The sequence below is a fragment of the Scyliorhinus torazame genome, chromosome 12, assembly GCF_047496885.1.
Source record: "Scyliorhinus torazame isolate Kashiwa2021f chromosome 12, sScyTor2.1, whole genome shotgun sequence".
Lineage (NCBI taxonomy): Eukaryota > Metazoa > Chordata > Chondrichthyes > Carcharhiniformes > Scyliorhinidae > Scyliorhinus > Scyliorhinus torazame.
The window spans coordinates 24,749,504-24,763,892 of NC_092718.1; the positions used below are offsets into that span (position 1 = coordinate 24,749,504).

Consider the following 14,389-nt stretch of genomic DNA (forward strand, 5'->3'; position numbering starts at 1 on the left):
ATTAAGGAACGCTGAATATTCAGGCATCACCCTTCAGGTAAGATATTAAACTGAGGCCCTGCCTGCCTGCATCAGTGGTTCAAGGAGCTGCAAGAGATCTCACAATACAATTGGAAGAAGAATTGGGAATTCTCCTGAAGTCTTGGTCAACATTCCTACCTCAAGCACCACCACCAGAAAATACAAAATCGTAATAACTGGTCATTGACCTTAATTGCTTCTTATGTGACTTTGCTCTGCACAAGTTGACTGTTACACTTATCCACATAAACTAGAAGTAGTTGCCTCACTTCAATGTAATTGACTGCACATAAAATGCCTGAGGGAGTCCAGAGAGATTGATAAAACAATACATAAATGGGAGTCTCTGTCAGTATGTGCCTGTGTGCGCATACACGCGCATGTGCATGCCGATCTCAGGGTTGCGCAGGAGTGGACTTGGAACTGTTGTCCTTTCCATTAAAATAGCCTGCCAACATTTGCTAGGTGGCCCCACAGATAAATCCATTGATATTTTATGTTGGGGAGGGTCTGGGATTTGTGCAGCAAAAACCCCAGTGATAAATTGGCGGCTTCAGGTGAGGAAGGAGAAATACCTGAAGCAAAAGAACATCATTGTTTTAATGTCCTTCACCCTACAGTTCCCAATATGGAGTTAAAGAAAAAGACAAATGTTTCAATATAAATTCTCCCTCCCTTTTCTTCGTAAAGTTTGCACCTGTTGAAAAGATTGTTAGCCAACATTTTGGGATGACGTTGATTCACAGAGACAATTATCAGTCACTGCAGATAGAAATACCCAGACTCTTTCAGAAGTGCTTTGTTTGAAGACTTAAAGAGTGTCAGAGACAGCAAGGGTAGAGAAATCGAAAACAAAATTCCACTGTTCTCCAGAGTTATCCTGTTAAATTTAAGGTAATGTTGTCTTATATATAAAAATATATATGTAGCGGTTAATGAAGCATATAGTATCCGAGGATTTATTAATAGGAGTTGTGGTAGTGCATGGCAGCCTCTTATTTCACTCTCTGTATATAGTTATTGCTTTAATAAAGTTATTCTTTAATCAACTTGGTCATTGCTTGTCTGTCAGGATATTACAGGGGCATAGAGTACAGGATCAAGGAAGTTATGTTGAACTGGTATCCAACACTAGTTTGGCCTCAGCTGGAGTATTGCGTTCAGTTCTGGGTACTGCACTGTAGGAGGATTTGTAAGCATAGGAGAGAGTGCAGAAAAGATTCACGAGAATGGTTCCAGGCATGAGTAACTTCAGTTATGAAGATAGATTTGAGAAGTTGAGACTGTTTTCCTTGGTGAAAATTCAATAGAAGCATTTAAAATCATGAGAGGTCTCGTGCAGGGTAGAGAAGGAGAGACTGTTCCTTCCTGTGAAAGGATCAAGAACGCAAGGAAAGGGCGACACATGGCACAGTGGTTAGCACTGCAGCCTACGGCGCTGAGGACCTGGGTTCGAATCCCGGCCCTGGGTCACTGTCCGTGTGGAGTTTGCACATTCTCCCCGTGTCTGCGTGGGTTTCACCCACAACCCACAGATGTGTAGGTTAGGTGGATTGGCCACGCTAAATTGCCCCTTGATTGGAAAAAAATAATTGGGTCCTCTAAATTTATTTGAAAAAAAGGGCGCAAGGGAACAGATTTAAAGTAATTGGGAAAAGGAGCAAACGGATCTTGAGGAAAAACGTTTTAACGCAGCGAGCAGTTATGATTCGGAAAGCACTGATTGGCAGTGGGGTAGAGGCAGGTTCAATTGAATCATTCAAAAGGGAATTAGAGGGCAGCACGGTGGCGCAGTGGGTTAGCCCTGCTGCCTCACGGCACCGAGGTCCCAGGTTCGATCCTGGCTCTGGGTCACTGTCCGTGTGGAGTTTGCACATTCTCCCCGTGTTTCCGTGGGTTTCGCCCCCACAAACCAAAAAGATGTGCAGGCTAGGTGGATTGGCCACGCTAAATTGCCCCTTAATTGGGAAAAATGAATTGGGTATTCTACATTTTTTTTAAAAACGGAATTAGACTGAAAAGGAAGAATGTGCAGGGTTGCAGGGAGAAGGCAGAAGACTGCATGCTTGGAATTGCTCATTCGGAGAGCCAATGCATGCACATTGGGCCGCGTTCCCTCGAAACAATGTTTTGATTCTGTGTGATTCATGTTCCTCCCATCCCAAAAATAGAAAGAAACTACAGAAAAAGGTCCAGTCATACAGTCAGTGATTATACACTATGCTTGAACAAATCAGCAGTGAGGCTGCATTTGGAGTGCTGTGTCTATTTCTGTTCATTTAGCCTGTAATGGGTATTGATGTTTCGGAGAGGGTCGAGAAGAGAGTCACGACTATGATTTCAGGATTGCAGGGTCTAACTTATGAGGAATGACTCACAGAACAAAATCTTTTTCTTCGTTGTGGAAAAGAAGCCTGGGTTAGAGGGAGGTGAATGTGTGGTCCAATTTGCCAAAGTATTTCAGCAGCCCTGAACAAGCGATGGGAAAAAAAACTTGTGATCACCATCCTTTGATTTCTGTTGGGTAATAAACACAAGTGACAAGCGGATGAGCACACATTCAGGCTCAGTTGCAATACCTTCCAAGTTGCACAGTCTCCAGACAGTGACCATCTATGGTCAGACATGCAGAATGACCATTTGGCTGAGGTATCAATAAAGGCTTCAGCTAAAAGAAGAAACAAAATTAATTTTGAGTAAAAATATTCTTCTATATAAAATGAAGCATACAATTCTAAAAGAGGGTCCTGGGGGCATTTGTGGCTAAATTGTTGAAGGTAGGACGGCATGGTGGCGAAGTGGTGAGCACGGCTGCCTCACGACGCCAAGGACCCGGGTTCAATCCCGGCCCTGGGTCACTGTCCGTGTGGGGTTGCCACATTCTCCCCGTGTCTGCGCGGGTCTCACCCCCACAACCCAAAACGATGTACAGGGTAGGTGAATTGGCCACACTAAATTGCCCCTTAGGTTGAAAAAAAAGAATTGGTTACTCTAAATTCATTTTAAAAATATAAAAATAAATTGTTGAAGCTGGCAGGACAGGTTGAAAAAGTGATTAATAGAGCATACAGAATCCTGGGCTTTATAAACAGGGGCATAGAGTAAATAAGGAAATAAGTTGTGGTGTACCTTTTGTTTTGAGGAGATTTGATGGCGGTGATGGGATATTTAGACATAATAGAAAGGGAGAAACTGTTCCCATTGGCAGAAGGGGCAAAAGCCAGTGGACATTGATTTAAGGTAAATCACAGAAGAACTAAAGGCGGCAAGGAGAAAATCTTTACGTCGTGTGTGGCTAGGATCTGGAATGCACCGCCTGAAAGTATGGTGGAAGCAGATTCAATTATAATAATAATCTTTATTGTCACAAGTAGGTTTATATTAACACTGCAATGAAGTCGGGCAGCATGGTGGCGCAGTCGGTTAGCCCTGCTGCCTCATGGCGCTGAGGTCCCAGGTTCGATCCCGGCTCTGGGTCACTGTCCGTGTAGAGTTTGCACATTCTCCCCATGTCTGCGTGGTTTTCAACCCCACAAACCTAAGATGTGCAGAGTAGGTGGATTGGCCAAGCTAAATTGCCCGTTAATTGTAAAAAATTAATTGGGTACTCTAAATTAATTTTTAAAAACACTGCAATGAAGTTACTGTGGAAAGCCCCTAGTCGCCTCATTCCAGCACCTGTTCGGAGACACAGAGGGAGAATGTCCAAATGACCTATCAGCGCGTCTTTCAGGATTTGTGGAAGGAACCCGGAGCACCCAGAGGAAACCTACACAGACCCAGGGAGAACGTGCAGACTCCGCACAGACAGTGACCCCAAGCCGGGAATCGAACCTGGGACCCTGGAGCTGTGTTGCAACAGTGCTACCCACTGCTACCAGGCTGGCCTTGTGGCTTTCAAAGGGGAATTGGATACTTATTTGATGACAGAAGATTTGCAGACTGCCAGAGTGTGGGATTAGCTGAGTCACTCTTGCAGAGAATCAACATGAAAGTCAAGGGTCATATGGCCTCGTTCTGAGCTCTCGTCGTTCTATGACATATATAAGCAATTGACAAAAGGAAAAAAGATGGGTCTTCAACAGGATTGTCTTTTATTGAGTTGGGGAAGGAGAAAGCAGCTGAACATGGGAGCATTTTAAAACTATATTGATTGTTTTACCTCCGTGAAAGAAAAAGAGACTTCAAGACACACTGAAACCTTGAGAAATGCTTTTCAGACTGTAAAGAGGCTGCCAGGAAGCAATTACAACTGAATTCAAAAGAATCTTCTATATGTTTAAGATCTCTCCCGCTTCCCTTCAGCTCTCACTACATTTCCTTCCCGTTCAAGCCACTCACCAGTATGTCTCTCTACCCCACCAATTGCTATTCTCAACTGACTCTGACATCAACTTCCAGTTGGCATTGACTGGAACAAATACCAATTTGAACAAATCCTAATTGGGATATAGTGGGCCAAATGCAACCCTTAATTGGTTTGGTTGAATAACAGCATCAACAAGCCCCCCCCACCCCCCCCCCCCCACCCCTTTCCTGGCCAAACACATTGGCATTAGGTGTAACCATCTCAATATCATGTAACATTGCCTGCAGCAGTCCAATTGGGAAAATGGGGAATTTATTTATGATTTTGAAATCCGCGGGAAGGACCAGAAAGGCAGTATACAGATAAAAGAGACTAGGGGTGAAGATGAGGCCAATCAAAAAATATATCGATTAGATAGCACTTTTTCCCCAGGTTTTTAGATTGTAGCAGGAAGAGAAGAGTGAAGGAGTGAAGGAGGTAAAATGTTCCACAGCTCTAAGGCTCCTGGAAACAGTACATTAGAGCAGGAGAGAAATTGTGCTTTAAGTCTTCATTTCAATGCAATGGGGAGTTGGAGTGAGTAGGGTGCCTTATTCGAACTGTGAAAGGAACTCGAGAGAAAATATCAACGACCGTTGTGATAAAATAGTGTGAGAGAAATAACAGCGACAGAGGAAGAGAGAAATGGGCAGTGACTAACTACAGATGAAGAGAGAAAGAGAGAGAGTGGGGGGGGGGGGGGGGGGGAAGAGAGAGAGAGAGAGAGAGAGAGAGAGAGAGAGGGTGGAAGACAAATAAAACCAGAAACAGTGAGGCAGAAGGGGTGATTTTAACCGAACATATCTGGCCAGAAACTGGCACAATTAGTTGGCCGGTCATTCTGCATACTGTCTGATTTAATACATCACTGAAATCAATCTGATTCCATCAGCTTCCCACCAAACAGGGTAGGTTAAAATTATTCCCAGGGAAAGAAAGAACACGATTAGAGATGAGCGGGATCTTAAGATGAAAAGGAGAAACAATTCGCAAGGGCACTTTTTATGTCTGAACATCTCAAATCACTTCCTAACTTGTCCATTACATTTGACGTGCAGTCATTATCGCTATGTCAGTAGCTTCTGCACCCAAAATATGCACAAGGTCCCCCAAACAGCAATGAGGGAAATGACTAATTCATTCAACTTTAGTGGTGTGGGTTGATGGATAACTGTTGGACCAGGACACTAGTCGCCGATAACTCGCCAATCTTCTTTAAATAGTGAACTGTTTTTTTTACATCAATTTGAGCATGTATATTTGGCCTTAGTTGAACAAGTCAGTCAAAGAATAGAACCACCAACAAACAGTGCATCGCATTCTCAATACTGCACTGAGTATCATCACAGATTGTGAGTTCAAATTCTGTGATAAAACTTGAACCGACAATTTTCTAACTCAGAAACAATTGCCAAGCTGGCAATTGACACATGGGAACTCAACTCACCTCAGGCAAACCTAAAACACAACCCATCCAAAGTGATGAACCATCAAACATGCTACTGAAAATAACTGAGACCCATACAGGGTCTCAAGACTCTTTCTCACTCAAAAACAGCCTACATCTGCTGATGGCGGTCTAACAATTGGCCCTTCCAACACTTCCAATTCAATTCTCAACAAGGAATTTCAAACATTTCTGCCATTTTCAACAAGAGTGCCAGCTATGTTGGGAAAAATTGTATGTATTTATGCTGATCTTTTGATCGTTAACTGTCACAGATAGTCTCACACCGGGAAAGGAAGACATTAGCTGTTGGAATGAATATGCACCAAAATTAAAAACAAACTCTGATATTTTGCTGTACAAAGTTCACATTTCAACGTGACTCCAATGGTTTCGAAAGTTAAAAAACATATCCATCAATCAAAGGCTGGCTATCGATGGCTCATTGTTTTGTTAGGAAGGCTGTTCTTGAAATTCACCATGCTTGATTTCACATGACACAATGGATACACAGTTCCCCATTCAATGGGGGGGGGGGGGGGGGGTAAGGGACAATTATCGTGGCCAATTCACCTACCCTGCACATCTTTGGGTTGTGGGGGTGATACCCACACAGACACAGGGAGAATGTGCAAACTCCACACGGACAGGGACCCAGGGCCGGGATCGAACTTGGGTCCTTGGTGCTGTGAAACAGCAGTGTTAACTACTGTGCCACAACATCGCCCGGCTCTCATCTGTAATGGACAAACTCTCCAACCCATGGAAGAAGAGCACTATTTATATGGCACCTTGCCTCCTCTGTTAGAATCATCTCAAAGCAATTCAGATACAATACATTTCTTGTCGGAGAGAAATTAGTATTTAGGGGAACTCAGTAACCGTTTCGCAAACTTTTTTTAAAATTATTTAGATTAAGAGTTGCATGTTGGTCATAACACTTAGAAACCCCCCGCTCTTCTTCCTAGATTGCACAGAATGATTAATCACTGGGAGAGTCAAAAAAAGTGTTGATTCATTTCCAGCACTAGAGAGAGCACCTCTCAGTTCAGGGCGAGTGTATCTGCCTAGCTTATATGCTCACAGCCTAGAGTGGGATTTGTACGCACAAACTTCTGATTCAGAGTTCTTTAGGGAAGGGAATCTGCCAACGTTACCTGGCCTACACGTGCCTCCAGACCCACAGCAATGTGGTTGACTCTTAACTCACCCCAGAAATGGTCTAGCAAGCCACTCAGTTCCAGAACAATTAAGGATGGGCAACCATCAAGGATGGGCAACAAATGCTGGCTTTGCCAGCGATGCCCACATCCCAAGAAAGATTTTTTAAAAATTGGAGCTCCAAATATTTCCAAGGTTAAAAAAAAAAATCCAATTCAGGGGCAATTTGGCGGGCCAATCCACCACCTTGCACATCGATGGGTTGTGGGGATGAGCCCCACACAGCCACAGGGAGAATGTGTAAACTCCACACGTACAGTGACTCGGGACCAGGATCAAACCCAGGTCCTCGGCGCAGTGAGGCAGCAATGCTAACCACTGCACCGCCATGCCACTCAATATTTCCATAGTTGCCTTGTCCCATCCTCATATACATTATCCAACTACGTATCAGATGGAATATTAATCTGAAAGTGAATCCAGCACATTCTAAGGTCTGGACCCTGAATTCACATTTTCCCTGCTGGATTTAGAGTGCTCAAATTCTTCACTCACAGGTCATGCTCATCCGTCCCATAAGATCATAAGATATAGGAGCAGAATTAGGCCACTTGGTCCATCGAGTCTTCTCTGACATTCGATCATCCCTGACATCTTTCTCATACCCATTCTCCTGCCTCCTCCTCGTAACCCCTGATCCCCTTATCCAAATAATAGTTTCTGTATCATAAGGCAAGGTGGTTCATGGGAAACTTGTTTTCTCTGTTTCGCTGACTCCTGTATAAAGTTGCTCCCCCCCTTCCATTTCTGATCAAGCTTTAAGTCTGAGTTGCGATTCAGTCGCAGCTCAGACTTAACATTTTATGAATGTTACATTTCTTAAAACGTTTTTTTACTGCAATTAATTAATTTTATACATGGGATTTATACTACTCTGGAAGCTGTGATCAAACAATCAATTCAGTTTACCTGAACCTCAATGTGGAACAATATATTTTGCACGAAAAAAGATAGTGCCCTTAGAAGTGAAGATGACGCAATAATCTAAACATGATATTTCCCTTGGGACCGGACTGCATGGGGGTGAAATATTCAAACCATAGAATTACACCATAAAATACCATTCACAGCTACCCAGGTATTTGTGTGTGTCTTAATGTGTCAGTTAAGAAATGTTAGGAATTTGGATTAAAATGTGGGCCTTTCAATCGGTAAAAGTGTCCTTGCAGTTGTTCCTGAGTCACACAGAACAGGAGTGCTACATTCCAACCTGGCTTGTGCTGAAGTAGCTGATCTCAGCTGGGAAGAAACTGGGGCATTATAATTAGTTCCAGTCCCTGTGCGGAGAGGGCAATAAAGATGAAGAAAATTCAGGTAGGATTCCTGCACTTAACAGTTCTTGACGCCGGTCCCCTTCTGAAAGTACATGAGTGTGGACACTGAAGGTGGAAGGAGCACGTTTGGCCATGTTGCTCCACTCAGTGCATGCTTACATTCACTAGGCACCCAAAAAAAGGCTACGGTACAACTGGGCAACATAGACTCATAGAAGTAAAACAGAAGAGGACAGAAGGAAAAGTCTGATGGTCAAAGGGAAGAGATTTAAACATTCAAGGAATCAATAGATTTTAACAAGCATTTTATAATTTATAGCCATGACAAAAGATGCATTCTGATGAAAAGTTAGCAAGCTGGAATGTTAACTCTGTTTCTCTCACCACAGATGCTGACAGACCTGCTGAGGCTTTTCCAGCATTGTCTGTTTTTAATCACAAATGTTTAACCTGAACTACTTGTAGTGTATTCTGTGCAAAGCCATTTGAGGATTAACCAGCTGAACCCGTGAATGGATTTTTGGTAAACAAAACAAATTCCATTATGAAAAATGACATGAGGTTGGAATTGAGAATCATAGGAAAATTAAACAAATTAAACACTAAATATGAGAAAGTAAAACTAAAAAGTAAAACCCTCCATGCAGTGAAAGACACTTAAACACAACAGGCCTACTGGAACACATGCTCAGGGCAACATTTAATTTAGTTTATTTTAATAAATATATTTTCTTTCAGTTCTACTTTCAAGGCACCATCCTCAAGTTCAAGGCCCTTTGCCTTCACAATAATAGAATCATAGTGTAGAAGGAGGCCTATCAAGTCTGCACCGACCCTTGGAAAGAGCAACCTATCTAGGCCCAAGCCCCCACCCTATCCCCGTAACCACACCTAACCCTTTGAACACTAAAGGGCAATCTAAAATGGCCATTCCACCTAACCCGCACATCTTTGGACTGTGGGAGGAAACGGGAGCACCCAGAGGACACCCATGCAGACACGGGGAGAACATGCAAACTCCACACAGACAGTCACTCGAGGCCCGAATTGAACCTGGGTCCCTGGCGCTGCGAGGCAGCTGTGCTAACCACTGTGCCGCCGTGCTGCCCACTACTGGTTTAAATTCCACCACCTACCATGTTGGGATTTGAACACGAGTCCTCAGATCATTACCTTGGGTCGTTGGATTACTAATCCAGCGACAAATCCACTAAACCACTAACTCCCACCACCCCAATTGGTCATCAAATCCACTTTTGTTCAAATATTATGATTTTAAAAAATCTTGCAGGTCACAATTCAACAGAAAATACGCTATTCACTGTGAAAAAAATCTTCCTAGGATTTGAAAAACTTTATCATTACAGACAAATCACAAGTATACCTTTAAAAATGTTTACACGTCCAGCAATTGTCAAAAAAGATTCAAGTACAAAGAACACTCTGATTACTGGAAATATACAACTCATCTGTGAGCAGCTGAAAGAGAAACGGGTGTGACCATTTGGGTGGGTCTCCTCACAGCTTCATCTTAATATCAATGTTGATTTTCTCTTTCAGAAGCTAATTAATCTGCTGTGTACATTATATTTTTAAAAGCTAGTTAGACCCAGCTGTACACGTACAGCAGAAGCAAATGCAGTAGTAGGCCGCACGGTCATTCGACCTAACTCCGGCATTCAATATCATCATTCCTAATCATCTGCCTCATTTCCATCTTCCCACACTATCCCCATATCCCTTAATAACTAAAAATCTATCCATCTATCTTGAATATACTCAATGGATGAGCACCAACAAATGCTCCCGAGTAAATTATTCCAAAGCTCCTCAGCCCGCTGAATGAAGAACTAGCTCCTCAAATGGCCGATCCCTTATTTTGAAACCGTGATCCTTGTAAAATCTTCCTTAAAGTTAATTTTCCTCCTCCTTTCTTTAAAGGTTCGATGGAAAATATTCCTCTCCTTCCCCGAATTTAGCATTTTCCAAAATAGATCAGAGGCTTGTGATTGGAAGTGAGGACTCTTCCTTGTAAAGCAAAATGAAATTAATTAGTTTAGTAAAGATTTTCCTAGTTTGAATGTTTTAGTGTCACACCATCACAACGAGTTAGATTATTTTCCCAAATGAAACCTGAACTTTTAATCGTCGAGTAAACTCTGCCCCAAATCTAAAGGCACCAAAGAAATTCTGCCAATTATTAAAAAGTATAATGAAATAGTTTTCTATATTTAGCAGATTCAAAGTTCAGTTTTCATACACCCAAATATTTTCTTTGAAAGCGTCATTTAACCACCCCATCATTGTGAAATGGGGGAAGTAATAACTATTATCTTATTGTTATAAAATATCTGGATCTGATGATAAATTTACAATGATAGTGAATAACATTAAGAAGTTGCAGCAGTGCTAAATCACACTTTAACTTAAAACCTCATCTTTATCCTCCCCCCTCCCCAGCTTATTTAAATGGAGACCCTGTCCAGTCCAGACCAGGATGATTCTTAGTGAATAAGCACTTTTAAGAGTCTGCATTCACCCCTGCCCTAATCCAGCTCATTGGACAACTGATACTATTCAAGTTAGCATCCAGCTCCATAACTACACTCAAATTCTACTCAGGTTCAAATGTAATCGAAGAGGGAGAGCAATTGGTACCAGTTACCCTGCCTGAGCTTGGGCACCGACCCAAACCCACTATTGGATATTGAACAATGTTAACTCCAGAAGGTATTTCTACTCCAGGTTTATTACAGGTGTAAATTACAAGTTACCGTTACAACATTTGGCCAAGGGTCAAACCTTATTCCTCTGTGGCTCAGTAACAGGAAAGGTTATCAGCAGGGACATCAGGGGAAAACCCACGTTATGGTTATTTTAATATATCAATGTGCAACCTATCAAATAAACAAGGTGAAAATAACAGCAACAAATTATCAGTTAAAACAGATCTCAGTAAAAAAAAAAGAATCCCTGGCTAGAAATGAAATGTTTCTCTATCAACAGCAATTTCTAAACGCACATCCTGATTCCGCCAAACATACAAGAGTCGTAAATAAATGATCAAATTCAGTGTCAAACAATGAATATTGAACTTCAGGGAAGCGCTTCAGGGCAGTGCCTATGGGTACATGTGAGAGAAGACGACCGTCACAACTAACTTATTGATTCACAAGGTAGCATTTGTGTTTACTTTATTGCTCATCAAATCACTTCTGTGCCACTTTTCCAGCATTGGGATAAATGGGTGGGAGGGTCAATAATTTTAGTTTCCAATAGTTTGGAACTGTCTGTCCGTTAGACGACTTAAAAGTGGAGTGCTGGTTGGGATTCGCTTCTACTCAAACATGCGTTGTGGTCCCTCATTCCCGTCCAGCAGGGTGTCTTAAACAAGCTCCCGAGCCGCACAGTGGAAAATTCGTCCTTGGCTTATTCCCGGGTCTTCAATGCAAATACGACAACTTACCAGCCCTTAGTATTTATTAGTGAATCCACAGATTGGTCTGTTTATTCCAGCCTCAGTTTCCGTACACAAATAATAATTGGCCTGAAGTTGAAAATATTCCAATGCCTCCCTCAAGTGGACCCCTCGTAATCAGCCAGTAGTCTCCGGTCATTGAAGAGCATTTGGGCAATAGAATAAGACTGAAGTGACGGGTGAGCAGCAAGAAATCTTAGCGAAATTCAAGATCTTAGCAAGATTCAAGATCAAAATTTGGGTCAAGTTGAGTGAGGTGCTTCGCGGTGTGGCCGACAGGCCGGGTCAATAGGATATCAACTCTGAAAACAGATTAAAACAGATTCTTGTGCAATCTGATAATTTACCGGTTTCAACCTGCCCGAGAGAAGAGTTTTCCCAAGGGCCTGTCACCCTGGGAATAACTAGTTCAAATGTCACTAAAAGTGTCTGGTAGATGTAAAACCCATAGCATGTTTTAGATATAAATATACAAACACTATGAATTATAGAATATGTATATATTTCCATTACACATAAAATCCATTCAAAAGTGTGTTTTTTTACTGGTTTGCTGTATTGTTTTTATTCTATCGGTTTTTTAAATATTAAAATACATTACTGCAAAAAGTCAGAAGAATGTTGTGTGCTCTAAGAAGGGGGCTTTTATTTAATGGTAAATAAATGTCAAATTCCAAAGAGCATTCGCTCTAGCCAAACAAGAGTGAGTCTTTGGGAAGTGCTGAATTCGGACGCTGACTGTGAGGGAGCGGGGCGATTATAGTCCCCAATGGAATAGTTCAGATATTAGATGGCTATTTGGGGGGCTGAAAAGAAAAAATGAGGGTGAACGCGAGGCAGACAGAGAGCCAGGAGTGCTGGTCACAAAGTGGACCATCTCATTAGAATTCAGCACCATGTCAGTGGCAGATTTGACTGGACAGTTCCCAATGTGGTCTGTCTGTGGTGGAGATGGGACTGAGGGTCCCTGACAGGCCCCCGCCCCCTCCGCCCGCCTCCTTCCACGTGAAAATAAAGAAACGTTGGCGTTAATTCTGCTCCACTTCACCGTTCCTAGATACCCAGAGGTCAGCAACAAACAGCTGTCACCGCGGCCTCAAAAAGTGACCAAAATTATCGAGAACTTGACCTCTTAACGGGGCCGGACTCAAACCCAATCAAAAAAAAAGGTCTGGAATGCTAATCTGGCTGCACATTCCGCGACGGTTGGGTTCTGAGTGTAATCTAATGAAGGAATGTTTAATCTAGTTAAAACCTGTGTTTCCAGAGGCCCTCGCGCCAAACAATTATTGTGAACCCTGAAATCTACCCAACGCATTTTAGGACGAATGTTGCTCCTATTGATGTGTTAAATCGCAAGGAAGGGGGGGGGGGGGGTAATTCAATTGCTGTTTAAAGTGCATAATGTGCTCGGTCCTCAAATAGCATCACAATGAGGGTTACAAAAAACCAGCCATGTGTCTCTGCAATCGACAGACTTTTCAAAATCACGAGTTGCTTATGGAGAGGGAAATTATACTCACGTTGCATCGCGGCCCTTGCTCCATCCTTGGTATTGTCTCGAGAGTCGGTCTGTTAAAACAACTGTGCCTGGGACTTTTCTTGGACTCTTTCTTTGCATTTTCGGCACCGCTCGCTCCCCGAAGCTATGGAAGTGGCTCCTACTTTCGGTTATCTAGCTTTATGATGGATCAGCAATACTCATACAGCTAGATAACCAAAGAGAGCAGCCAACCTCCGCTCCACATTTCAGCCGGTGGAAGAGAGAGAGTGGGGAGAGGGGGGAGGGGGGGGGAGGGTCACGACGATTTTCTATCTGTCATTAAAGAAGGTAGAGAGAATGTCAGCAACAAGCATCTGGAGGCCCCTCGCGAGCTCGATTCTCCCTAGGCTTTGTACATGGGCAGACTCGGGAATGGGTCGGGAGGTAGGGATGCTGAACATGTTTGCATTCAACCCCTGATTTAATCTGAGTCTCCCACCGCCTGAGAGAGTGCTCTCTCTCTCTCCCTCTCTCTCCCGCTCTCTCTCTCTCAGTCACACACAAGATCCACTGCTATTCACATGCTAATTGGGTCCTGCAGTGGTGACGGTACGACAACGCGAACCAATCCCAGTCTCCCGCCAGCTTTATTCAAATCACAAAGATTTGCCGCCTTTTTTTTTGGCTTGAGGAATTGCATCCCATTCAAACAGCATCGAGAATAATTCAGTAGCTGAACCTTTGGAACTCGAAGGGGGGGGGGGGTCAGGATATAAATCGTCCCCTGCTGACGAGCAAGCAGCATGTAAGAAATTCCACAATTCAAATATTAAGAGTGAATGCTTTAACCAATCAGGAAGCAGGGACCAGTGGTGGGAGATTTCAAGTTAAATTCAAACTTCCATTTACTTGAAGCTTTAAAATGATTTCCCCTGCATCAGGAGGCAGAGATATTTAAAATAAAAACTAAGAACCCTCACTGGCAGTAGAATCAGTCTGTATTGGCTAATTCATTATAAATTAGCCCCAATCTCACCCCTGATTACAGTTCCTTGCCTTTAAAGATTGAATATTTCGTGTTTAAGATTGCACAGGGAATTGGGACACCACCCAATGC

The 14,389-nt window shown here is 42.8% G+C and overlaps 1 long non-coding RNA gene across 9 annotated transcripts in view; it reads right to left on the bottom strand.

Moving 5' to 3' along the window:
* Positions 1 to 14,389, bottom strand: part of LOC140387439 (uncharacterized) — a 141,494-nt gene that overhangs the window by 104,166 nt on the left and 22,939 nt on the right. The window contains exons 1-3 of one of the 9 annotated variants that reach the window (XR_011933864.1): positions 13,313 to 13,459; positions 11,778 to 12,091; positions 2,601 to 2,689 (exon numbers count right to left, since the gene is read on the bottom strand). The exons of 4 other annotated variants lie outside the window; for them this stretch is intronic. This is a non-coding gene — a long non-coding RNA (uncharacterized lncRNA). Of the gene's footprint in view, positions 1 to 2,600; positions 2,690 to 11,777; positions 12,092 to 13,312; positions 13,460 to 14,389 lie in introns of those variants that run through there. 4 more of the 9 variants (XR_011933865.1, XR_011933867.1, XR_011933868.1 and 1 more) reach the window with 4 other exon arrangements.